The sequence below is a fragment of the Rhipicephalus microplus genome, chromosome 4 (assembly GCF_043290135.1).
Source record: "Rhipicephalus microplus isolate Deutch F79 chromosome 4, USDA_Rmic, whole genome shotgun sequence".
Lineage (NCBI taxonomy): Eukaryota > Metazoa > Arthropoda > Arachnida > Ixodida > Ixodidae > Rhipicephalus > Rhipicephalus microplus.
In genome coordinates this window covers 155,299,343-155,326,927 of record NC_134703.1, presented here as the reverse complement: position 1 = coordinate 155,326,927, position 27,585 = coordinate 155,299,343, and the positions used below count along the sequence as shown (strand labels likewise).

Here is a 27,585-nt window from a genome sequence, read left to right as displayed (position 1 = left end):
ATTACTTTACCTCGCTTTCCTTCATCTTTTTTCTATTCTTTTCCTGCCCTTTCCCCGTGTAGAGTAGTAAAACACCGTGGAACCTAGTGATCCATCCGGCCTTTCCTTCACTTCTCTCTCTCTCTCTCTCTCTCTCTCTCTCAGGCCTTTCTTGAGGCTTTTGGAAGTGTGCGGGAGAAGCAGATAAACAGAAACGAACAAAAAGAAAATTACGAAAGAACTGTTATTTCATGTGTTACATGACACATAGCAGGAGCACAAGGGAAGACAGAGTGCTCCCGCGCCAACTAAGCTTGCGAAGATACGTCCCCTCGGAAGCAAGAAAGGGCGGAAAGCAGTACAAACATGAAGAAGACAGGGCGAGTGCTGAAGATAAAGTGTTTTTGCTCAACGCCGACACTGTCAATCAACTAATCAAAATACATGTGAGATGAACACAGAAAAAGCAAAATTAACAGATAAGTTTTACTTTTCCTATGCGCCCTGTCATCCCTCCTTCCCTATAAAACAAGAGTGGATTGCCTGAGCATCTCAAGAAAGTTCTTGAGATGCTCTTGAGAAGTTGTCCAGATGATTTAGTGCCTTCTCGTCAACACTCATCCGCATTCAGATCACGCAGCCTCTCTTTACATAATAGGGTTTCTTCTGAGCGACTTACACAGGAGGCTCAGTCAGGCTGCTCGGAGCTTTTTTTTTTCTGAACACAGAGCGCTTCGAGAATGAGTTTTCTCTTTTCCGTAATAGGTTTCACCTGAAGCATAATTGATGATATTCCGCATCAGCCAAATTATTCGACATCTAGCTAGTTAGCTGTCAAATAATTTGTCTGATGAACAATATCTTCAATGATGCCCGATACATTACCCACTAGCTACGCCACTGGTGTTAAGGTAGATTTATACTGCTGTTGCATCCAAACTTTTGGGTTGGTATGTTCGAAGCTTTATGGCCTTGTTATTTTCACGTCCCGAAATACGAAAACACACAAAAAACATCTTTAAATACTGCATCGATATGTTGCAATTAGAATCGTCGTGTATACACAAATAAAAAAAAAGCCGAAATGACACACAGGCCATAAAAGTCGGTTACGAGCACAGCAGTACTCGATCTTATGGAGGACAACAAATTTGAATAAAGGTCGAAGGCCGCTCTCGCTTGTTCGTAGTTCTTTAAGATTGCAGCAATCCGCCGTAAGCAGTCACGCGAAGCGTTCGTGTCGGGGTCGATATATTTACATTTTCCCTGTACTTTTTTATTTTGTTCCGTACTTGGTGTCCTCTATTGCGGGCGCCATGACACACATTCGGGTAGATGAAGAGTATGGGGTGCAGTTATTTCTAGAATATCTTTTGAAGAGTAACCTCCCGCTGACTGCTTGACGGATTTACAGGGCCTATTATTGTGCGGTTCTCATCATTAAATGCGAAGCAATTCTTTGCGAACTTCGGTGACATTGAGCCTGTCTATCTAGCTATAGCCACCTAAATGTTTTAGCTATCCTGGCCGTTTTGATAATGTGATCGACACGAAACTTGGTATGGCATAACATGACTGTGTGAAGAACATACTTGACTAGTCATAACATGATAGTCATGACATGTATGTCGTGAATGTCATGATTTACATTTCATGGTCCTGCAGCTCTTGTGGTGGTTTCGTTCACGTGGCATGATGTAAAACTGGTATGGCATGACATGATTGCATGACGAACACAAGCGACAGACCCTAACATAAAAATCATGACATGCGTGTTATGTAACAACATGACTACATGCCAAGCTCATGATGTGCTCGCAGGTGTTTCACTAGCGTCACATATACCAAATTTGGTATTACGTTACGTGAATGGATGACGAAGGTATTGTACTGGGGCAAACATGATAAACGCGAGATGGGTGTCAATGAGAACATGACTATATGCCACAGCCAAGGCGCCAATACACTTCGACGTGACCCGGCACGCGTGCTCGCCGGCGTTCATTTCATCGCGTCACGCCGGCGTTGCCGCGCCAGGCGCCGGTCCTGCCATATAAGAGCAAACCTCATAAGCGCGAAAATGCACGCGACAGCGACGAGCGATGCTATGAGCGACGAAACAGGGCGTTCGCGCGACGTGTCGCGTGCTCGTTTTCGCGCGATCGCTCGGTTCTCCAGAATTGGAAACCGTCGCTCATCACCCGGAAGTGCTGGGCTCAAGCAGCCAATAGCGAGAAACCGGAAAAGACAGAGACTACATAGTTGCACGTGACCCTGCCCGAGTCACGTATGCGCAACAAAAAATAACGCAATGTTTACGCATGCGCATATGAAAAAGAAGTGCTGCAAGTCATTCATAAACACTTTCCGCTTCATTACACAACAATATATCTTATTTTTAAATTGCATACCGCTCGCTACGCGGTTTTCTTGGTGCGAGTACACGGCCTCATGCCAGCAACAGTGGAATTCGCTCGCCGAAGCCGTCGCGTGAAGGAGGTTTGCCTGAGCTAGCGACTGATCGCGCGAAGACAATCTACGTCGCGTCGCTCGTCACTGTCGCGTGCATTTTCGCGCTTATGAGGTTTGGCCCATACTCGCAGGCGTGCGCTGCGCTGCGTTGCTTTGACACATGCACGTCTCAGCGCTTCCGGCGTCCCTTGGTCACAAAGAAAAGGAGACGCATTGTTGCCTGGGTAATGCATCGGTGCGGAAAGAAGCATGTCGCATTTCGCACCGGTTGCCGTCGGGCCGCGCCGATGGACGCTGGTCGCACCTGGCGTCAGACTATAGAGAGCTCACGTTTTGCTAACGTAGCGTCACTGTGCCCAGCGTGCGCGCGCGTCAACGCTACATTCGAGTATACTGGGCCCTTCATGATGCGCTCGCGGCCGTTTTGTTAGCTCAACATATACCAAATTTGGTGTTACGTGACGTCCATGGATGACGAAATATATGACTGCTGCAAACATGATAATCTTTACACGCGTGTCATGTAAGAACATGACAACATACCACGCTCATAGCGTGCTCGCCGCCGTTTCGCTAGCTCCACATACACTATATTTGGTATCACGTGACGTGAATAGATGACGAAGGTAAACGACGCATTCAATTATGAAAATCATGACAAGGAAGTCATCTACGGCATCATTTACCTCCACCTCGTAACTTCGTGCTGATCTTAAAGTGACACATCACCATTTCTCATTCGTGCTTCTCATATCATCGATTTACACTGTACGTGGGACCTGTCAATATTTTTTAAGCTTGATCCACTCGTCTACCGAACTTATAGTGCCCCTCGTGAAATGCCAGCTGAAATCTTCTCGATACACTACACGAATATGCCCAGAGCAGCACTTTCTATGGGTTGATTGCCATTCAATTTCGCGCTTTGCGTGTAGATACAATACCTGAAAAGTATTTCATCGGATATTGAAATTTTAAGAAATGAACTACTGTGATAGCTAACGCAAATCATATAACGACAAAACCTAAACAGGGTATTAGACAAGCATCTGAAGTTGAAGCGTGCTAGATACGATGTTTTGCCCATCCCACTCAAACCACAGTGCATACTTTACGAATTGTGGTTGCCCAGCTTATTATCATCAAAACCACACTCTAAAAAATATCGAGTAAAAAAATTGCCCGCAGCTTCCCTCGGGGGAACACTGAGGAGGATGCGGACCATATAATTGGTTAACGGGGTGTTAAAGTGCGACTTACTTGGGTCGATGGCTAAATTGGTTAACGTGGTTGTGAAATGGGGTGTTAAATTGCGACTTACTTGGGTCGATGGCTAAATTGGTTAACGTGGTTGTAGGAGGGGGTGTTAAATGAGTGAACACGTACACACGTATGCGAAAGGGCGGCGCTGGTCGAAGGGACGTCGATCATTGTGTTTGTGGATTCGTTGGAATTCATTTCACCGCGACCTTGGACGTCGACGCGCCGTACAAACCAACCGACGAGCGGCAACTGAGCGAGCGAGCGCCGACCTTGAGTATATATACAGCACGACGGCGCATGCACTGTCAGCTGTTGAATGTTCTCGAAGCGCGACGCCACATGCGCGTCCACTGGAGAATCAGGAGAATTGTAGATGTCGAACGCGGTGTGTAGAGGAGGAAGGGTGCACAGATGGTGGAGGAGTGAAGCGCGCGCGGTGTGTAGAGGAGGAAGGGATGCACAGATGGTGGAAGAGTGGGCGACGGCGCGACGGCGCATGCGCGCGCGTCAGCTGTCGAATGTTCGAGAAGCGGCGCGGACGGCGCGGACGGCGCACTACAAGGCGCGAGTATAAGATGCTCCGCATCTAAAAGGGTGTCTTTTTGTCCCACAACAATAATCGTCATCAGGCTTGCGTGCGCTTCCTTTCTTGAAAACTCGGCGCTGGCCACTTTCCTATCGAGAATGCAATGTAACCCTGATAATGAGCATGTCGATCGTTACCGGAATATACCGGGCGCGGGGTGATAGCGCAAGGATGGAACGCAATGTAGATGACGATTATTGTTGTGAGACAAAAAGACACCCTTTTTACTCGCTCTTTTTTTAGAGTGCAAGCCAAGCTACAAATGCGTTGCAGATTTTTCGCCTTGCGCCTATTATTTACTATACTCGAAGGAGTTTCCTTTCAGGTTGCGACCTTTTCTTTGCCACCGCACCCGCATGCGTGGAAGTCTTCGCTCGTTCTTAACGCGAGCTTCACTGCAACCGCATGACTTCGCTATTAAACGCACGCGTTCTTTAACGGCTCCTGTTTCTGTCACATCGGGCTTATGTGTTAACTATCAAGTCAACTGCATGAAGAACAAGTGAGTTTTTCCTGTTCATGTGCACTCAGTTTCTTGTGCAAAAATAATCGATTGTCATCATAGCCACTACCACCACCATCATCAGCAGCACCATCATGTGTCTCATGTCCAGCGCAAGTTCGGGCCTCTCTCACAATCATCAGTCACCACTGCTTCAATTTAGCCGTGTCCTGCCGGCACCTACAAGTTTTGTAATGTTATCACGTGATCTATTGCCGTCTTCAAGAGGCTTTCCTTGCCTTCTCGTCTTTTCTGTTTCAGCTTACTAATCATCCAAGTTCCGCGCTGAGAGACCTGACCAAGAACGCTTCTTTTTCAATCTTACCTAGAACGGATTGTTAAGAATACGTGCTTGCCTGTCTTCAAAGCATTTGATTACATGCTACTAAATTATGCCCCGTCAATATCGACACGTAATTATTTATCTAGCAATGTAAAACACCGCTGGTGGTTGTGACAAGTCAAATGTAGAAAAAAGACTTCTATAACATTAGCTTCAGTTTTTCGGCGGCATACTAGAAATTATTGTATCCGACTGCTGATTCGAAGGTCACTTGATTGAATCCTGGCCGTGGAGGCCGCATTTTGACAAGGCCGGTATGCTAAATGCTCGTATGCCTATATTGAGGTGCATTAAAAAAAAATTGGCAGCATATCCATGGAGTGAATGATGGAGAGTGGGGCGAAGCATTCGTCCGTCCATTTGTTGTTGCTTCCGTCCTTCCATGCGTCCGTCTGTGTGACCGTCCATGCGTCCACCCGCCCGTCCGTGTGTGCGTGTGTCCGTGCGCGCGTCCCTGCGTGCGTCCCTGCGTGCGTCCTTGCATCCGCGCCTGCGTCTGTTCAAGCGTCCATCCATGCATCTGTCTGTGTGTCCGTTCGTCCATCTATTCAACACTCCAAGTACCACCATCTCGCATCTTTTCATCATGTATTCCCCATATAGAAGCACCGCCATCCAGCGGACATTCCAAGGACTAAACGAGAGGTGGCACACGCACACTTTCTTACGGCTTGCGCTTCGGATCTACTTTCCACCTTTAACCACGTCGAGTTCATGGTATAGTACTAGTTCACTGTATTCATGGCACTGCGGCCCAACGCTCGCTATACCTTTCTAAAACCAAGGAGCTTACGCCCAGCGAGTATAACGTAGCAACCTTTTCCTGTCAGATAGTGCTCAATGTACATGCCAATGGCTGCTAATGGGAAATGAGAGATAGGAGAATTCGGCTTTTACTTTCTTACTGTTTGCGCTTCGTATCTACTTCCCACCTTTAACCACCTCGAGTTCATTCATGGTATATACTAGTTCATTGTATTCATGGCACTGCGGCTCAACGCTCGCTAAACCTTTCTAAATTTAAGGAGGTTACACCCAGCGAGTATAACGTATCAACCCTTTCTTGTCAGATAGTGCTCAATGTACATGCCAATGGCTGCTAATGGGGATCTCAGAGTGCGCGTTAACTGAAAGCCGAATGCTTTTGTCTCTCATCCTTCACTAGCAGCCATTGGCATGTACATTGAGCACTATTTTTTATTGTTCAACAACGCACAGAAGCAATCTCTCACCGGCACCACCTTGAAAGTCAAAATGTTATACTTGTTACACACTACAACAGCTACGAGGGATGAGCAGGTGGCGTTATAAGGAGCTTCAACCCTAAAAAGGCAAGTTGTGACCAAGGTTGCATGCGTCTTAGCAAGTCAATAATTAAAACAACAAAAATTATCCCTCACTGCTCCAACGTATTGTTCTTTTGCTCTCTTCCCGTGAGTGCTGATCAATCCAAAAAAAAAGGTTCCAATAATATTCGGCACTTTAAGTACGCGGTACTCGATTCTAGCACTGAATCGAACACAATGATATTCGGTTCGTCATGCGAAGTTTTACAATATTCTCCCACCCTTATACAAGGCCAGTTGTCGAAACGTAAATTCCAGTGACACCACGTCATCCGAGGGATTTACATTGTTTCAACATTCGATCTTCTCCTAGACATTGCTGTGATTTCTAGGTCTATATAATAAATACTCATTTTGATGCAGCATGCCTGTAGCCTAATCACTGATTTTATCATTACATGTATGACACTCGTAGGTTGCGTCATCGGAATTGGTTGCGTTGAATTTATCTATATTCATCTATAATGCACTTATAATGTGACTGACGATAAGAATAATTTCAGCTTGCTTTATTTTTATAAATTTTTTTAACAGCGCAAGCTTTCAAACATGAAGGCTGTGTGCTCCATGCACCGTACAGCTGTTTACTTGGTCGAGAAAATTATCATCAATTTTTTATGTCATTGTGCTGATATTAAAACTGCGCTCACCTTTTCTATCAGTGGATATAGGTACCGTAATTGAACAAGTTGTACATAATTGAACATAACTGACAAGTTCACAAGAAGGAAAATGAAGACCAAAGGAACCCTCTTCTTCCTTCTTGTGTCTTTGTCTTTCGTGCGACCTGCTCGAACCCGAATTCCTACAAACTAGCCCAAACTTCACTTCTTATAATACAAGCAGAAATCTTTAATACATCCAGACACGTAAAATATCTGGTTTATCGCCTCACTTGCTATTCCAGGTCTTCGGTAGTGACTCTTGTAGATGCGAGAACATGTTTTCTTCAGGTGTGTACTCCTTAAAACACCAGCAACGTTTTTTTGCTGCGTATCGCAAAAGGCTGCTTTGCCATGGGTCATAAAGGTACCACTTCTGTGTAAGCTCAAGCCGTATAGCAAGTGTAGTGCTGCTTTGTGGTGCACCAAGGGGAGTTGGGCTGATTAATATTCTTCGCGATGTAAATTTAGTGGGCGACGTCGAGTCCGATCCAGGGAAGGTATGTTTCATCTTGCCTGCTAATCCTCGAGCCACATAAAACCTTCATGGCGGGTTTCTTCAGGGCAGTGATCCGTAGTCGTTATTGTCGAAGGGAACTAGATAGTAAACTGTCGTGCGAAGAACAGTAACTAGTAAAGCAAAACGTGCGAAGTAAATGATTAGTCGGATGTTATATGCTCACATTGGAGTATATGCAAGAGAGCGCCGTCAATCTGCAGTCGCTTGACAGTCCACTTGCCATCGGAATTAATAAGCCGTAGTTTTTTGTGCCGAAACCATGATATGATTATGAAGCGTGCCGCAGTGGGAAACACGATAACTAATTTTTACCACTTAAGAGGTTTTTTACGTGTACCTAATATAAATGAGTGGGCGTTCTCGCATTTCGTTCACAGCGAAATATGGCCTCCGAGGAAGGAATCAAACCCGCATTGGCGCGTTTAACAGCTCGACAACCTATACTCGTTAAGCTACCGTTGTGGGTCTCCTGGAAACCGGTACGTTTCCCGATATCCATGTACATAAAAGTCTGATAATAAATACATCACGTAAATGTTGAAACTTCTTTTTCTAAACACGTTTTAACACACATTTCCAGAGCCCATATATAGCGCCAACGCATCTGTCAACGCGATGCGGGGACCTCAGGTTATAGACAAGCGAAGTGAAAGACGCCGTTTCCTTTTAACTACGAAGTTCTGACAGAACATCTTGAGTAAGGTAACAACAATTACATTCACTTCATTCACATACCCAATTACGTTGCGCACAGATATTCAAATTCGGCACGTGAAAAATCAAAGATGAATATTACCTTCGTATTCAGACTTGCAAACCTTTCTTCAAGCAAAGTTGAGAATCTCTGGCCGCACAGGTGGCCGAGTGACGAACAACGATGGCTTACCTTTCTTTTTTTTCCGAAAACGACGTAAAACTTCAGCGGCGGCTTCTGTCAGCGTCGCGAAACGAAAACAAAAGAAAGACGCACGCGATCTTTCGCTTCGTAGCTCCTCAGCTGTCTTGAATATGTAAGAATACAAAAAAAAGGAATTATTCCGGCTTATAAAACTCTTCCTCCTCCTCGTCCACGTTGCGCGGGCGAGTCGCGGCGATAGTCTCTGACCACATCACAATTGTTTATCGGCACCACACGGGGCGATCCCGTCGAAGCGTACGTGAACCGCATGCATTAGTGCTGCACGCGCCCGGTTTGGGATTCTTTCTTATATGACGACGCGTCGTCGTGTGGTCCTCAGCTGGTGCTCCTCGCTGCGTGGCTCGGCCAAGGTCTTCGCTATCGCGCGACGCGTGATCCCTCTCAGATGCGTTGAATGTACGTGGTCCGCCTTCTTAAGATTAGAGGACGCCTCTTAGCGACGGGGTAGTGCATTACGCTGCTTCCTCGCGGGGATGTGTGTATATGTTCCGCAACCGTTTCCAACGACGCCAAGTTTCTTGTGTCGTACTTACCAGTGATATCGTTGCCTTTAAGAAAAGAAAGAAAGGAAAAAGAACAGAAACAGAGGCGATATCTCGTGGTGCTTTTTGGCGGTTCTCCGGAGGTGCAACAATGTTCTGGGTCATTGGCCCTCGGCAACGTTCGTCGCTAACAGCAACCAAACCACCTACTCTAACGCTTACTCAACGTCCCTGAACCTGTCCCTGAATAACAAACGTCCTAACCGCGTGGTTTAGCGTACTCAATAGCTGCGATGCGGTAAGCCATCCGAGACGAATCGCGCGCCCTGTAGGTTGGACGTCGTTGTAATAAAACCGAATCGCCTTCCTTGGCATTCGGCCGCTGCAGTCGAACGTTCTTCTTAATGCTGCGTTGCGCCGTATTTACAACTGGGCCGCAGCGATGAGAAATGAAATCGTTTGAGAAGCCATATACGGCCAGGGATAGACCTTGTGAGCGAGAACGTTCTGGCGTATGAAAAATATATATAAGCCTTTTCTTTAGTGAATTCTTGTAGAGTGTGATCTCGCACTCTTCTTTCTTTTTTTTTTTGCTTTGTTTTTCACATTGTTGGCATCAACCTACGCGTCATTGCTCGATGCAATAGAGGAAGGGGGTAGGAAATATGATGATGATGATGAAGATGATGATGATGATGATGATAATGATGCTTGGGTGATTGGCACCTACCCACTCAGGGGAGTCGGCCAAGTGTCGGGCAGAGTATACAGACAGGATTTGTTATTATTATATTTATGTGCTAATAGAGTTTACAGAGGCCTTTGTAATGAAGTATTAACATTGATGGATCCTTTTTTTTTTCCTTACACTATGTCTCGTAACCTCTCAATTACCAAAACCCTTTTTACTAAAGCGACACGGTGTAGAATCACCAGTGGTTAATTCAACTAGTAAACATGTTTCAGTCGCATGCGAAGTTTTTGACAGCTATGAATATAGTACCGTCTGGATGACCAAGCGCGCAGGCCCCAAAAGATAACAGAACAGTCGGCTTAACTGGTTGACCAAGTTGCATGAATGTAATTTCGATAGTACGTTTTTTTGTGCGAGCAAAAACGTCGTCAGCTTAGCGGAAAGTGTTCTATAGTTTTGGCCTCGTAGCAACAGAAGGCTGACCATCAAAGTATCTGTTTGACTACCCTTTGCTGGAGGAATAAGAAAAGGTAAATAAAAAAAATTGTTGAAGTTTGCACTGAACCGCAAAAGGCTTGAAACAGCGAAACTGCACGACTCTAAAGACCAATCTCATTGCTTTAGTGCTGTTGCTGGGCTTCCGGTGTAGGTGATGTTAGGTTGATTCTGCGTGCATTGTCAGCGCAGAAAGATTCTATATGCAGTTAAACCACAGTCAGGCACGACACGGATGTTCATAACTACAGAGCCCGAAACTAGCACTGAAACTAAGCGTTCCTACTTCCCAAAGATCTTCGGGCACGTCGTATTTAGCGGAGGCCATCGCTTCGAGGCCTTCTCAAGCCGGCATTGCCTTTCCCGTCCATAGGTATTCTCTAATTGTGCACGCAATCGATGTCTTCCGCTTGCCTCTATCTCTTCGAAGCTATCTATTCGGCTAAATGCTTGCCTTCTTCATTTTAATTAGACCGGTGATGAGCAAGTGAGATTTACCCAACTTATGCGGCACATACGCCTTGGCGATGTTCATTGGTTCGACGGACAAGAAGCGATTTACGAGAAAGGAGGGCGGTAACGCGCTAAACAAGCGGAGAGAGAGAGAGAAAAGACTCTATTCACAGGATCCTGCGTGGGGTTGGTTCCAGCCTCGCAGGGCGTGGTCTATTCTTCTAATGTTCTAGTCTATGCAGTCCTAGAAACACTGGGCCAAGAACTCGAAGGTTAAACCTGACCCGATAGGGGATACTTGGGCTCCCAAGCGGCGAACTTGCTGAGGCGTGCAGGAGTGCAGCAACGAGGTCTGATGATTTTTGCGCAAGTGTGTTGTCCTCCAGAAACACCGAAGCCCCTGCCTCGTGGACCGACGAGGAACCGGAGACGGTGTTGGAGCAGAACGCGCACGCAAAGTGGCCGACCGTCCATTTCTTGCAGCACGTTAGAAAGTGCTTGTCTTTCAGGGGCAGATCGAGGACAGTGACGCAAGGAGTAGCCGACGTTTCCCTCCGTATCGCTCATATCACATACATGCCACACTGTCTATCATTCTAATGGACGCTATTTTTTATTTATTTTGCTTATTCGAGGCGTTAAACATTATCTTGGAGGACACAACTAAAGGCTGAGTAATTTTTTGACTAGGTCGTGACATCCCGGCAGCAAAGCAGAAGAAACGCAGCGCCAAGCATTGTTAGCACAGAACTTTATAGTAACACATTGTTTTACACGGGCTTGTTTATTTATTTATTTATTATTTATTTATTTATTTGACAGTACTGTCAACTATCCTGCGAGAGTCCTTACAGCGAGGTTAGCATAACATAATAATAAAGTAAAACAGATTATTACTAGCAAATACACAAATACAGATTAGATCAAGATCAAACGCTACACGCTACACTTGTACAGATAGTCATCCAATTTCTGTTCAAATTTCGACAAATCGTTCTGGTTAACAACACTCACCAGCGATTTATTCCACATTTCAATTGTGTTTGGAAAAAAAGGAGTATTTGAATCTGTCCGCATGAGTCCTGTACGCTCTAAAAACCCTGTTGTGATTGCTTCTTGAGCTCTGTTCACCTGGCGGCAGTGAGAAGACTTCTTTGCTAATATTTATTTGGCCACTGAGAATTTGAAATATTAGTTTCAGAAGATTTTTTTCTGCCTGTGAGTTTTTAACAAATGAAGGCCAGAAGAATGGCGCATTTCTATTACTGATTCCGTCCTTCGATACCGGGAGCATATATAAACACCGCGTACCTTCAAATTTTTCTATTTGTTTCTTTAAATAATATTGATGAGGGCTTTATACCACCGACGCGTACTCAAGAACTGGCCTTACAAAGGTTTTATACACAAGTTTCACATCGGCTGCTGCACCTTTTAGATTGTTTTTTTCGTAAGAAATATAGCCTTTGAACAAACATTATTAATGTGTACGTCCCAAGACGAATCTTCCGTTATCATTAATCCTAGATATTTAAATTGAGTAGTATTTATCAAGCAATTGTCTCCGATAGTATATGAAAATAAAGGCCACTCTTATTTGTTGTAATATGTGTGTGTGTGTGTGTGTGTCGATTAAGAATATTTAATTTCCGTGTTCCATTTTTACACCATTTGCTCAGCGCCTGTAAATATCTGTTAATTTCAAGCTGATTCTCTTTGTTTCATACAGTGGAATGAAATAACCAGTCATCTGCGAACAGTTTAAGTTGCTCACCTGGCTCCATAACAGCAGAAATGTCATTAATATACACAAAAAAGCAAGAGTGGTCCCAGGACAGGTCTCTGCGGGATTCCCGAGAGCACTGACAGTGAGTCAGAGACATGTCCATCTATTCTTACCTGCTACCTGCGATTGGTTAAGTATGCCTTAATCCACTTTATAACAGCGGCATTAAGTCCGATTGTTTACAGCTTGTAAATTTGCTTATTATGTGGCACCTTATCGAAGGCTTTGGCAAAATCTATGGCTATTACATCAATCTGTTGTTCCCTGGTATCAATTGCCTTAGCGAAATCGTGATATTTTCAAGTAAGAAATGATATGCTGAGCTATTATGTGTTCTAAAAATTTACAAAATATGAATTTGAGAGATATAGGCCGATAATTATTCACCGTCGTTTGGATTGCTTCTTTAAACACTGCATGGAATGACTACTACACTGCGCCAGTCTTGTGGCACAGAATTTGTTTTCAATGAAATATAAGTGTTAGGTAATGAGACGCCCATTCAGCATATCTTCGAAGAAACTGGGTTGGAATCTTATCTAGTACGTTCGCTTTCTTGGATTAGGCAGAATTGTGGGTAGAGTACACAATAATATACAGCTGTCAGCGTTGGCAATCAAACAAACATGGGAATAAACTTCACGCAACATACAAAAAAAACGTCTCGAGTCTATTGAGATATAAACTCAACACTCAGTGCAGTGACTAAAAATCTTTAAAAATGTGTGCTCACAATGTCGTACAAGAAATAACAAAGCAGAATAGCAGCACATAATCATGAAATTATTGTCAGTGATGGAGTGAAGCACTGATCATGAATCGTGGCCTTCTATTTTGTTCTGCTGAACAGCGTTTTATTTTGTTCCTAATGTTTTGTTCTGTCACATGCTTTGATTGAATAATGAATAAATGTCGCTGTATTTATGGCTTTGTGGCTTTTTTATTTTGTTTGTTCTGATCAACTGACTTTTGATAACATTTAGTTGTTCACATATGTTTCAGTTTGTTCACATGTACCTGCACTTGATGTGATGTAGACGACGGTGACGCACGGTCATTGTGCGATCTTAAGATGATTTTAAGGAGGGTGATTCGCCCCTAAAAGAGAAACATCCGACAGACGGACGTAAAAACTTTATTTTAAAAAAGGAAACCCTGCAGGGTTACCGGCCCGGGCTCAGGCCACCCCGACGCTTTGTGCGGTGAGGCGTATAGCCTTTCCACCGCTGTCCGGGCCCACTGGATTGCCCACAGTTGGTCGTGCAGATCTGAGCTAGGCAGCGCACCTATAGCCAACGCTTCTTGAGAAGGTCCGGTTTTATATTGTCCTCTCGGTATATTACTGTGACCTGTGTGCATTGCCATAAAATATGTAACATATCTGCATGTTCTTGCTTACAGAGGGTACAGCTTGTTCGTGGGTATTGTCTGGAATTTACTCTGTTCACGTGTACTGAATTTGAAAAAGGTTCTGGTTTGCAATCTTCGCCAATCTGTTTCTTGAGATCTGTCTAGCTGTTTGTGTGGTCTCGGATATTCTTCTCGTTGTCGCTTATAATGTGCCAGTATGTCATGATACGTGCCCAGTCTGTCTCTGTCGTCTTGTATCGCATATTCATCATCGTCCCCATCGCGTCCACCGGAGTCGTCCCCCCTTCTGTGGTGGGTGCGGGGGGCCGAGCCGTCGCTATCTGAGTCGTGGTGGGTTAGTTTTCGCACGGTTCAGTAGGCCTTCTCGTTGAGGTTTTGAGAGATGGTTGTGTCTTCGATGTTTAATTCCCCCATGTGCGCCGGGATTCACTTGAGGTATTTGGGTACAATTTTGCCGTTCCGGAAGTCTTCTGCTCTGCGGAAGACTGCTTATTTTGTATTTAGTATTTTGGCTGCTTCGGTGGAGACCCATCCCTTTGTGAAATTCCTAATGGCCATCTTGGAGTCACTGATGATTAATCTGTCAATGTTTTCGACCATTGACTACGGCCAGTGCAATGGCTATTTCTTCCAGAGAAACATCTTGACTAGTCGAATCGATTAGGCTGAACGTCCCGAAACCCAGATTTGGGTGCACGTTAAAGAACCCCAGGTGGTCAAAATTTCCGGAGCCCTTCACTACGGCGTCTCTCATAATCATATGGTGGTTTTGGGACGTTAAACCCCACAAATCAATCAATGAACGTCCCGAAACCACGATTTGATTATGAACGAAGCCACAGTGGAGGGCTCCGGAAATTTTGATCAACTGAGGTTTCTTTTACGGGCACCTGAATCTGAGCGCACGGGCGTCACGCATTTCCATATCGAAAAGGTGGCTTCTGTGGCCGGGATTCAATCCCGTGACCTTTAGGTCAGCAATCAAACACCAAAGCCACTAGTCTTGTCTTGAATAGGGCACACTCATGCCCTACAGATGAAGTAGGTTTTTCAACGAAACTGTGACAGAGGGAGGTGTTATATGCTGAATAAAGCGGGTAATAAACAGTAACGTAACAGCCACTGTGGGTTGATGAACAAGGTGTAAAAAAAAGCATAAATGTTTTGGAGATTATTCAAGTGTTTGGCTTCGTGAGTGCCGCTCCCAACCAAAGCTGGCAGAGATGTGAAGCTTCTTGTCGACGAAGTAGGTATGAAGGTAAACTGAACGCATTACAAAAAGCCATGTGTTTTTGGCAGGGTGGAGAGCTGGGCCAGTCGGGGGGGGGGGGGGGTTGAATATTGAAGGGATATTAAAGGAATGTGAGAGAAAGAAAAGCGCATGCACGAAGAATAAATAAACACGGACGACTATACGGTGTCGTCTTCGTGTGAGGCTTCGTTTGAGATATGCTCTGGTTAAGCATGATTTTGTTGAAGAGGTACTTATTGTAAGTAGCCAGCATCACGAGCAAGAATTAAGGAAGAGAATGCATAAACCAAGGTGACTTGTACTCAGGCGAATAAACTGCGCAACACTTCTAATCCGAGCAGTGTCATTCGTTACCATATTTGAAATTATCGACTGCGCTTGGGTCATAAAAGAGAAAGGATTATCCACACAAGTTGTCATACTTACTTTAAAAACTACCTGTTGCTTTAAAGTAATCGTCTCCTTCGCGCACGAATTGTGGTAAACGAGAACATGCTTATCGCCAGAGCTATATAGTACAAGGAATGCACGTTACAGTGTCGCATATGCACCACGCGCAACTTGGACCCGCTTGGAAAAGCTGTAAATCCTTGAAAAATCGCGTACTTCGTTCATCTCGTAAGCACCTCTTAGGTGACCGACTGGTGGACTGATCGATTAATCGATCAACTGACTGACTGGCTGATTCACTAGTTAACATATTCATGCACTGATCTCTCAGAGGGACATATCAGGTACGAGATATGCTTTGTATAAAGGTGTGCTTCTTATCTATTCGGCCAGGCATTGGCGTGCTCGATAATGAACTTTGCACTGAAATCAGATAACGAAAGTATCGGCACACAGCGAGTGACTTTTGCAATTAACACAGAGTGGTATGTTGCTGCCAAGAATGGTAATCGAACCCCCGAGTTCATTTTCAGCTCGGGAATCAGAGCCACCATTACTCGAGGCGTGGTCTCAAAGTTTTCTAATAGAAGTGCAGTCGATCAGTTAAATGATAATATACCCCCCCCCCCAATCCCAGCTATACCCATGTGAAAATATACGAATATACTTATAATAATTTCCGGAGTTGTATGCTCGAAAAAAAATTTGATTACGAGGGACGTGAGAAGAACGAAAGCCTCCCTTGCTTGCAACCTCCCTTGCTTGCAACAAAATTGCAACCTTCTCAACTATCGACCTGAGAGGCCAATATGACAAACGGAGTTCGCATATCAAATATTAAAGCATTTTTAAAAATCCTCACCTCAATTAGAAGACCTGTGCAAGCTCCTTCAAGCGAATACGTTTCGAGTGAAACAACTTGCCACGAGCGAAGCTACAATGCGAGACGTGTTCTCGGCGGAAGGTCCAAGCAGTGCCGGCGGCTGTACAGCACGCACCAATCCATGCATCGGTCACGTCTAGCTGAAACCGCAGACGTCGCACATGCTTCGCTCGGGCAAGCCTAATGCATCGGGCGTGAGCCGGCTACGCCATTTTCAGGTATCCGATGGCTGGAAAATTTGAGCCTTTTCCGAAATGAGAGAACTCGACGCTGAAGCATCTCTCCTGTACACGGAGCGTGCAGTTCGATACGTCCTTATACTAAGAACGTGAACGTGATGTACGACAGTGAGTAACGTCGATGAAATCCTAGAAGCAGCTGCTTCGAGGGCTCGTCAAGCAGCAGCACATGGCACATTCTGCAGGGATGGAATTTTTGTAGCGTTAGTTTTGGATAACTAGTGGTGGATGCAAGACGCCTTGTTTTAATCGGCCTATAGTTAAGCTCCTTCCATTTCAGTCGTTTGTTCAACGCTTAGATGCGCGCTACGCGAATTGACTTTCTAAAAGTGTCACCAGTAAAGCGTTACAAGTAACGCTGTTACCAGCAACGTACGCTCTATACGATGCATTTCGTATGACTGTAAACAGCCTGGGACCACGAGGATTAGGTGCATATAGATCTCGTATTTGCCAAATTCAGGCTAGTTCTGATATAAGAACCAGTGGCTCTATATTTTACGGAACACAAATCACTAAAAATGAAAAAGCGAAATAGACAACCCAAAAGAACATACCATTTATGACCAATACACATTGTGTATAACTGTGCGCCACTTTTTCACTCATTTACATGTGCGAGTGGGCAATGTCACCGGTCATTTATGGTAACACCGAATGATACCACTGCTTCGCCCAATCATTATTCTTCACTCCGTAGATATGCCACGTTTTAAATGCGAAGCATTTCTTAGCGAAATTCGGCGACTTAGATCGTATCTATCTATCTATCTATCTATCTATCTATCTAGCCGCTTAAGTTTGGGTGCTCTCGTGGTCATCCTATTAACGTGGCGTGAACCAAAATTAGCATGGGAGGGTAAGATCGTTTGACGAATATGACGCGCTGGTGAAGACATGAATCATGTCACTATCCCGTCGCGCATATCGTCAAACACTTCCCGCCAGACAGTGGCACATAACCACGGGCGGGTATGTGCCGCTGGTAAGCGGGTATGTGCCACGGGTGATTTATACTTTGTATCTACCCAGGAATGACGACAAAACACACGGACCATTTTAACGCGCGAGCGTTAATAAATACCCGAAATCGGTAGCGTCGACCCGACGAATACAAAGAATAAATGTCAGGGTCCCAGCTGGAATCGAACCCAAGCATTCTGCGTAGAAATAAAGCATTTTACCACAGAGCTACGCCATGTCTCGGAACTACTTTTAAAATATACGCTAATCTTCGTGAAACGTCAATGGTGCTTTAGTGCTGCCTACCCAATTTTATAAACATTACATATGTACTCATTTGATACACAGCCGTCACATCGGGTTAAAGTCAATTGTGATTAGTTGCCATGCCCTGAAGTTCATTTATGTATAGCAGCGTCTAGGTCAAGCGTCCTCGCGAGCATCAGAACTTCATATCAGCTTCTGATGTTGCTAATACGCGTGTTACAGTTTGCATCGTTGCGCAAGTGCGAACAACTGATTATATGAACATCCACAACTCTTGAAGATGCGTCTGTGCGTGCAACATTTGTACATATATTTAGAGTCATTTCATGACGTGTTGCTCTATAAAAATACTGCAACACGGTCACCTTCTTTCCGCCTGCTTCGCATAAGGTTGATTCCCGGCTACGTGGGATCTGCCCAATTTTTTTTCTTGTTAGAGTATTTAATAACGTATTCAGTGTCTGTTTTTCGGCAACGAATGCTACAGTGCCTCCTTAGTCTATTTCACACACATTATGCAACGGCCAGGGAAGGATGTCCGTAATGTCGGTGATCAATTCTTACCAAACTTGTCTCGAGAGCCTTCCTAAATTATCTGGCACAAAACCAGCTGTAACAGTCAAGCTGAGATTAACTGCGCACCAGAAGTGAAAATCAGAACTGGTCGTTTAGAGATCAAAAATATAATGAGCAATGTAATGAGCCCCCAGAAATCGCTTGGCTCACTGAGAATTGTTAAACGTGTAAAGAGGTTTATTGGGCGAACCAAACGGGCAGGCGGGAGATTGCAGATAGCGACAGGACGAGGAAGATGGAAGAGCTCGAGCGCCGATCTCGTGGTGCCTTACTCTGCGATGATGCTTGCTGTTTCCTTTTGTTATCATCATTCCTTCATTATAATTGCCCCCGTCGAGAAAGATCAAGCCATCCTGGCGATCTAACAAGTAGGAACGAGCTGGTCGAAGTACGGCTTCAAGCGGTCCACGTGAACAATATCGTGTCCACGCCGACGATGGTCACCGGGTGGCGTAAGCGGTTCGATGGCGTAATTGACGGGCGATGTGCGCTCTACCACGCGGTATGGGCCATGGTAATTTGAAAGTAGCTTGGTAGACAAACCAGGTGCACAGGGTGGTACATACAGCCATACAAGGGTTCCAGGGGCGAACTTGGCGGCAGGAGGGTGGTCGTCATCGCGGGCCTTTTTCTGGCGTTGCTGGTCAGCCGTAGTAAACTGCTTCGCTAGTTGGCGGCATTTTTCGGCGTGACGGGCGGCTTCAGACACGGTCGTGCACTCAGATACATCTGGTGCGTATGGCAGCAAAGTGTCAATTGTGTGCGATGGTTGACGTCCGTATAGAAGGTAGAATGGAGAAAAGCCGGTGGTGACTTGGGTAGCGGTGTTGTACGCGTAGGTCGCAAACGGAAGAACCAGGTCCCAGTTCGTTTGGTCAGATGCCACATGCGTCGCGAGCATATCACCCAGGGTCCGATTAAACCGCTCAGTCAGGCCATTCGTCTGAGGGTGGTAAGCAGTACTCATCCGGTGTACAATATGGCACTGACGGAGAAGTGCTTGGATTACGTCGGATAGAAATACACGGCCCCGGTCACTGAGGAGCTCGCGAGGAGGGCCGTGACGCAACACAAACCGATGGAGGATGAAAGATGCGACGTCCTGAGCGGTCGCCGTAGGAAGAGCAGCGGTTTCGGCGTACCGTGTCAGGTGATCTACGGCAACGATAGCCCACCGGTTACCTGCTGTGGTCAATGGCAGTGGTCCATAAAGGTCGATTCCGACGAGATCGAATGGGCGGTCAGGGCACGCAAGCGGCTGTAGTGGAGCTGCTCCTGCATTCGGTGGCTGTTTTCGTCGCTGACACTCGTGGCAGCCGCGAATAAACTGTCGAACAAAAGTAAACATCCCACGCCAGTAGTACCGCTTCCTTAAACGTTCGTAGGTCTTGAAGACACCGGCGTGAGCGCATTGCGGGTCGCAGTGAAATGATGCACAGATTGTAGAGCGCAGCTTTCGGGGAATAACGAGCAGCCACTTCCTGCAGTCTGGTGAGTAATTGCGCCGGTACAAAAGGCCACCTCGAATGGTGAAGCGCGAAGCCTGGCGTCGCATTGCTCGAGTGGTGGGAAGTGTCGGTACCCCAGATAAGACGTCCAGAAGCGAAGTTATCCATGGATCGTCGCGCTGTGCAGAGGTCATTGTGTCGATGTCAAGAGCGGACAGCGCGTGTTCCATAGAAGATATAGAGGCAGCCTCAGTCGACAGTGGTGATCGCGAGAGCGCATCAGCATCAGCATGTTGGCGGCCGGAACGGTACACGACGCGGATGTCATACTCTTGAAGTCGCAGAGCCCAACGAGCAAGGCGACCTGATGGATCCTTCAGCGACGACAACCAACATAAGGCATGATGGTCTGTAACTACAGCAAAGGTGCGGCCATATAAGTATGGGCGAAATTTCACAATTGCCCAAAGTATGGCTAAGCACTCTTTTTCGGTAACACTGTAGTTTACCTCAGCCTTGTTGAGCGTTCTGCTGGCGTAGGCGACGACATACTCAGGGGATCCAGGCTTGCGTTGAGCGAGAACTGCACCGAGACCGACACCGCTGGCGTCTGTATGGATTTAAGTTGCAGCCGTGGGATCATAGTGGCGCAATATAGGCGGTGATGTCAGGAGACGGCGAAGAGTGGTAAATGCGTGATCACATTCGGAAGACCATGATGAGATGTCGTTGGCACTGCTTAAAAGTTGGGTCAAAGGGGCAATTATGGAGGCAAAGTTGCGCACAAACCGACGAAAGTAGGAGCACAATCCTACGAAGCTGCGTAACTGTTTTACAGTCGTTGGTTTGGGGAATTCAGCAACAGCGCGTAGTTTAGCCGGGTCGGGAAGAACACCATCCTTTGATACGATGTGACCGAGAATGGTAAGCGTCCGAGCAGCGAAGTGGCATTTCTTTAGATTCAGTTGGAGCTGCGCATTCTTCAGACACGTGAGGACATGTTTCAGGCGTACAAGGTGCGTTGCGAAATCGGGTGCAAAGACGACGATATCGTCGAGGTAGCAGAGGCATATGTTCCATTTCAAACCCCGCAGAACCGAGTCCATCATGCGCTCGAATGTGGCCGGCGCATTGCAGAGGCCGAAGGGCATGACATTGAACTCATATAGCCCGTCCGGTGTCACGAATGCTGTTTTTGGACGATCACCATCTGCTAAGGGCACCTGCCAATACCCCGAACGCAAATCTAACGACGAAAAAAACTCGGCACCTTGTAAGCAATCAAGGGCGTCATCAATCCTGGGCAAAGGGTATACGTCTTTGCGAGTGATCTTATTTAAGCGCCTGTAATAAACGCAGAAGCGAATTGCACCATCCTTCTTTTTAACAAGAAGGACAGGTGATGCCCATGGACTTTGGGAAGGTCGGATAACGTCGCGCTTGAGCATATCGTCAACGTGTTCGGTGATAACCTGACGTTCTGTGGCGGAAACACGGTATGGTCGCTGTCGTACTGGCGCGTTGGAACCTGTGTCGATGCGGTGGAAAAAACTGGGAGTTCGGCCAAGGGTAGGTTGAGCAACGTCAAAGGATTCAAGAAACTGGTAGAGCAGCTGAAGCAGCTCAGAGCGTTCAGATGGCGATAGTCCGTCGGCAATCGATGAATCGAAAAGCTCGCAAGGTGGTATATTGGAAGGGTTGAGGGCACTTATGGCGTCGTAGTCACCAGAACAATCTGGCGGCATGGTAAAAATTTGTTCTTTATCAATGGCATGCACGTGTCCAAGAGATTCACCTTGAAACAGTTCAACGGGATACGGAAGGGGATTGATGAGGCAAAGAGCACTGTTTCCTTCAGAAATAGAGAGGGTTGAATAAGGCAGAAGAAGTGATCTTCGACTAAGGAAGAGGCTTGATGGCTCAAAGAATGCAGCTTCGTTCCTAATGCCGTCACAGAACACGGGGAGCAACACAGCTGCTGTCGGAGGAATTTCAGTGCCTTCTTTGACGACGAGTTTGTGTACGGCGGGCTGAATGCGGCTGGTTGGTTGGTCGTAAAACGGGAAAAGTTCAAGCTCCGATCTTGCACAATCAATAACGGCATGGTTACGCGATAAAAAATCCCATCCAAGTATGATGTCGTGTGAGCATGACGACAGGACAATAGACTCAACAGTGTAGTGGTCATTCGCGATCATCAGTCGGACAGTACAGGCGGCTACAGGCTGAACCGGGTCCCCATTCGCTGTTTGCAAGGACATCATATTAAGAGGCGTCGTCACTTTACGGAGCTTGCGGCAAAGTTTAGCGTCTATCACGGAAACGGCAGCACCAGTATCCACTAGAGCATATGCTCGAGTACCTTCTACAAAAACTTCGACAATATTCGACGGCAATGTCCGAGGACTTGAGCATTTCGACAGCGCAGTTCTTGCCTCCTGAACTGCGGCGGTTAGTTTCCCTCGTGTTCAGGAGCTGGCCGACGACGCATGGGTGACAGGGAGCGACGACGGGGTGAAGGTGAGCGACCAGACATAGTACGCGGAAGGTGAGCGACCAGACATAGTACGCGGACATTCCCGTGAAGACGAGCTTGACTGAGGGTCAGAATTTTCCAGACGGGATGGAGAAAGGTCCATGAAGCTGTTCTGTGTCCGGGCGTCTGGGTATCCCGGCCCGCGACGACGGCAGTAACGGGCGATATGGCCAGGGCCGCCGCACGCAAAACAGATGGGCCGGTTATCGCGCGTTCTCCAAGTATTGGCGACGAGGGGACCAGTCCATGCGGCAGACGGGTGTGTCGAGGCTGTGGTGGCAATGGGAGGAACCCAGGCGGTGGACGGCTGAGTCGGGGCTGAGGTATACGGCAGTCCCTGGAACGACGGGGGGTGGTGTCGCTGCTGCCGCTTTAGTGCCTCAGCGTAAGTAAGAGGCGCGGTGACGGTGGGCTGCTGCAAGGGCACCGGCATAGCCTCGGAAATCTGCTCCTGGACCACATGTTGGAGCATGGGAGCCAATGGTGGTGGGTGTCGCAGTGGCTGTTGGTGCGAGAGCTCCTGGCGTTGAGCAAAAGGCAGCAGAGAAAGCTGCCGAGCCACTTCCTCTCGCACGAAGTCTTTCATTTGTGCGAGAAGGTTTGCCTGGTCAGCCATAGCGTCCAGTGCGGTCACTGGTTGGATTGTCCGGAATGAGCGTCGCGTCTGAGCTCGTTGCCTCCGCAATTCATCATAGCTTTGGCACAAAGTCACTACTTCTGCCACAGTGCTTGGAGACTTCGCGAGAAGCATCTGGAAAACGTCATCGTCGACGCCCTTCATATAGTGCTGTATCTTCGCACTCTCGCTCATGGAAGCATCGACGCGCCGGCAGAGATCAATCACATCTTCTATATATGATGTGAAAGTTTCACCTCGCTCCTGTGCCCGTGTGCGCAGACGTTGTTCGGCGCGTAGCTTCCGTAAGGCAGGACGACCAAAAACGGCACGTATTGCCTCCTTGAAGGCGGACCAATTCGCGAACTCGGTTTCGTGGTTCGTATACCACAGCTTGGCCACGTCGGTGAGATAAAAATTGACAGTGCCTAGCTTAGCAGCGTCATCCCACCTGTTGGGTCCACTGACTTTCTCGTATGACGACAGCCAGTCCTCGACGTCCTGGTCTTCGGTGCCGGCAAAGATCGGGGGGTCTCGCTGATGAACCGGGCCGGGGCAAGTAGTGGCCGCGAGAGGTATTGTTTGTTGGGCAGCGTCTACTTGCATGGTCGACGGCAGGGTGCGAGATCGGAGTTACAGGTTGTAGGCGATGTGGTTACCCAGCACGATCCACCAAATGTAAAGAGGTTTATTGGGCGAACCAAACGGGCAGGCGGGAGATTGCAAATAGCGACAGGACGAGGAAGATGGAGGAGCTCGAGCGCCGATCTCGTGGTGCCTTACTCTGCGATGATGCTTGCTGTTTCCTTTTGTTATCATCATTCCTTCATTATAAACGTAAATGGGGATATGATCGCATCCTATTTGTGGCAATTCTTAAAAGCATGGCCTGATTGGATAGGTGGCAGTGACTAGGAGCAGTAGCCTCGGTCAGAGGGACCTGAAAAGCTTCAAGAAGGAAAAAATCCCTCGAAAGAACGTTCCTTCAACAAAAAGCATTCCCGTTTATCTACAAGAGAGGACTCTTTTACTCAAACATGGACTTTTTTATGCTCAGGCAATGCTCTTAATCGCAATGTGATTTTCCTGCGCATTTTCAGTCGGGTGGCGTTGCACACGTGATTCTCAAAAAAAAATTGGCCCGAATATACATGTTACACTGCAAATGTCGTCGAAAGACGATAGTCTTGCGTCTGGAGAGAGTGAACAAAATGTTTATTTGGTGTTCTGCCCCAGAAAATTGGTGAATGGTATTCTGCAGGCGCTGCGTTAGAGTGCCTCGAGCGTGTGGCGGAGGCGAACGAGCGCATCTAGGCACGTTAGACACAAGTGCCATCTCGCAGTTATCTTCGAAAACGAAAGCGTGCAGCCCGCGGAGAAAGACGCACGCAAGTCTCGGAGGTGATAAGGTGTAGAACGCAAAGCGACGGGCAGGTGCCACCACCGTGACGTGGTAGCAAAGCGTTGTCTCTTTGAGCATCGCGTTGCACTGTCAGCGCAGCGCGATTAAACGCTACATTCCTTAGAGTTACTTGTGTGTGCCTCTTCTAGTATAAAGGCAGACATAGAAAACACTGAAGCGTTGTTGTGGCGCCTCAGATATGCGAATTTCGCTTTTTACTGGACAATCGCACATCTATGAACGCTAAACCTTGAGCAATATTGGTGGGCGCTGCGGATGGGGTTGGCCGTTTGGTGCCGTTTGTGGTATCGTTAGGGCGAATAAACAGACTAATCTACAGACAGACAGACAGACAGACAGACAGACAGACAGACAGACAGACAGACAGACAGACAGACAGACAGACAGACAGACAGACAGACAGACAGACAGACAGACAGACAGAGCATATCCATGGGGTGAATGATGAAGAGTGGACCGAAGCTTGGTCCGCACGCCGCTGCCGCGCCGCTTCGGCCTCCCATTCTCGTACGCCGGGATCTTGTCGGCGCGAAAAGCAGTTTGAGAAAAGTAAACACAACAACTTGCACAGTGAGAATTCGGCAGATCCCACATACCGGGGAATCGACGTTATGTTAAGCATGCGGAGGGAAAGTGACCATGTTGCAATTTTTCGATTGAGCGACACGCCATGAAATGACGCTAAATATATGTACAAAAGTCACACGCAGAGACATACTTGGAAGAGTTGCACATCTTTATATAACCAGTTGTTTGCACTTGCGCAACGATGCCGACTGGTACATGAGTACTACCAACACCAGAAACTGATATGAAGCGCTGATGTTCGCGAGGATGCTGGCCCTGAACACTGTTACATAAATCAACTTTAGTGCATGGCAACTATCTACAATGAACGTTAACCCGACGTGGCAGCTGTATCAAAGAACAAATGTATTATTTATCAAATTAAGTAGAGAGCACTGTAACGACTATTGACGTTTCACGAAGATTAGCGTCTAGTTCCGGTGCCGTCAAAACTTCTCTTGTTCGCGATGTCTGCTTTACACTGAGCGTTGGCAGTTTCCCGTGGCAATATTAAACTAGACTCAATTGGCATAACTGATCCTCCTTTACTGCTGCTACGCGACTAAATGCGAGACAAGTATCAAGTTTTTAGTATATGCAATGCTTAATCTAAACGAAAGATTGGTGATCTAGGTGTGCCGCAGGGGTCCATTTTGGGCCCCTTGCTATGTTTATTTTATATTAATAACCTGCATAATTGTCCTACCTTTTACAAGTGCATAATATATGTTGATGGCACTACAATAATTCATTTTAATGAAGATCTATCAGTAGTAGTAACCCAGCTTAACAGTGATCTTCACAACTTGTTAGGTTGGTTTTAAACTAATAGACTTACTATTAATCCCTGTAAAACTGAATTTGTTTTGTTCTCATCAAAAAATGAATCACCACTGTGCATTCCGCCCATTTTCATTAAAACCATGCATTACCGGCAAGTGAAGAATATGTTTACTTAGGCGTAAATATTGACCATCATTTGAAATTTCAAAACCATGTCACACATCTTAAAAAGAAGTTATCTCACGGAATACGCATCCTCATCAGAGCACGTCAATTTCTAAATGCGAAGCATTTCTTAGCGAACTTCGGCGACTTTGAGCGTATCTATCTATCTATCTATCTATCTATCTATCTATCTATCTATCTATCTATCTATCTATCTATCTATCTATCTATCTATCTATCTATCTATCTATCTATCTATCCACCCACGACTTTTAGCTCTCCTGGCCGTTTCGATAATGGTATCGGTGTGCCAAACTTAGCATGGCATAGCATGACTGTATGAACATCATATTTGACTAGTCATAACATGAAAATCATGATATGTATGCCATGAATGTCATGCTTTAAATTTCATGGTCTTGCAGCTCTTGCGGTGCTTTCGTTCACAAGGTATGTTGCATAACTGGTATTGTATGGCATGATTGCATGGCGAACACAAGCGACAGACTCTAACACAAAAATCATGACATGCGTATCATGTAACAACATGACTACATGCCACGCTCATGATGCGTTCGCGGCCGTTTCACTAGCGTCAATTATGCCAAGTTTGGTAATACAGTATGCGACTGGCTGACGAATCTATGTGACTGGTGCAAACATGATAAATATGAGATGCGTGTCATGTAACAAAATAACTACGTGGTACGCTCATGATGCGCTCGCGGCCGTTTCGCTAGCTTCACATATGCCAAATTTGGTATTACCTGACACCAATGGATGACGAATGTATGTGACTGGTGCAAACATGAGATGATAATTATGATAATCATGAGAGGCGTGTCACGTGAGAACATGACTACATGCCACAGTCAAGGCGTTAAATACATTTCGACGTGATGTGGTGCGCGTGCTCGCCGGCGTTAATTTCGTCGCGTCACGCCGGCATTTCCACGCCAGGCACCTGTCCTGCCATATACTTGCAGGTGCGTCCATGCTGCGTTGCTTTGAAGCATGCGCGTCTGAGCACGTCCGGCGTCCCTCCGTCATGAAAAGATCGAGACGCAGTGTTCTCTGCGTAACACATCGGCGCAAAATGCAGCATGTCGAAATGCAGCATGGATATTGGGCCCTTCATGATGCGCTCGCGGCCGTTTTGCTGGCTCCACATATACCAAGTTCGGTGTTACGTGACGTCAATGGATGACGAAATATATGACTGGTGCAAACATGATAATCCTTGCACGCCTGTTATTTAAGAACATGACAACATAACACGCTCGTAGCGTGCTCACGGCCGTTTCGCTAGCTCCACATATACTAAATTTGGTATTACGTGACGTGAATGGATGAAGAAAGTAAATGAAACATCCAAACATGATAATCATGACACGAAAGTCATGCACGGCATCATTTACCTCCATCTCGTAACGTTGTGTTGATATTATCATCATTTATCATTCAAGTTTTGCGTATCATCGATTCCCACTGTACCAGAAAATAAAAAAAAATCACCAAAAGCATCTGCAATGTCCTATTGTGATCTGCCAATTTTTTTTTTCCTCGTCTGGTCTTGCTCTCACTTTATTTCGCATTTGTGCACT

The 27,585-nt window shown here is 46.3% G+C and overlaps 1 protein-coding gene across 3 annotated transcripts in view; it reads right to left on the bottom strand.

The window, feature by feature from the left end:
• Nucleotides 1-27,585, bottom strand: part of LOC119172924 (angiotensin-converting enzyme) — a 105,247-nt gene that overhangs the window by 75,710 nt on the left and 1,952 nt on the right. The window contains exon 1 of one of the 3 annotated variants that reach the window (XM_037424065.2): nucleotides 8,560-8,767. The exons of 1 other annotated variant lie outside the window; for it this stretch is intronic. The gene's annotated coding sequence lies outside the window, so the exon portion shown is untranslated. Of the gene's footprint in view, nucleotides 1-8,469; nucleotides 8,768-27,585 lie in introns of those variants that run through there. One more of the 3 variants, XM_075893787.1, reaches the window with a different exon arrangement.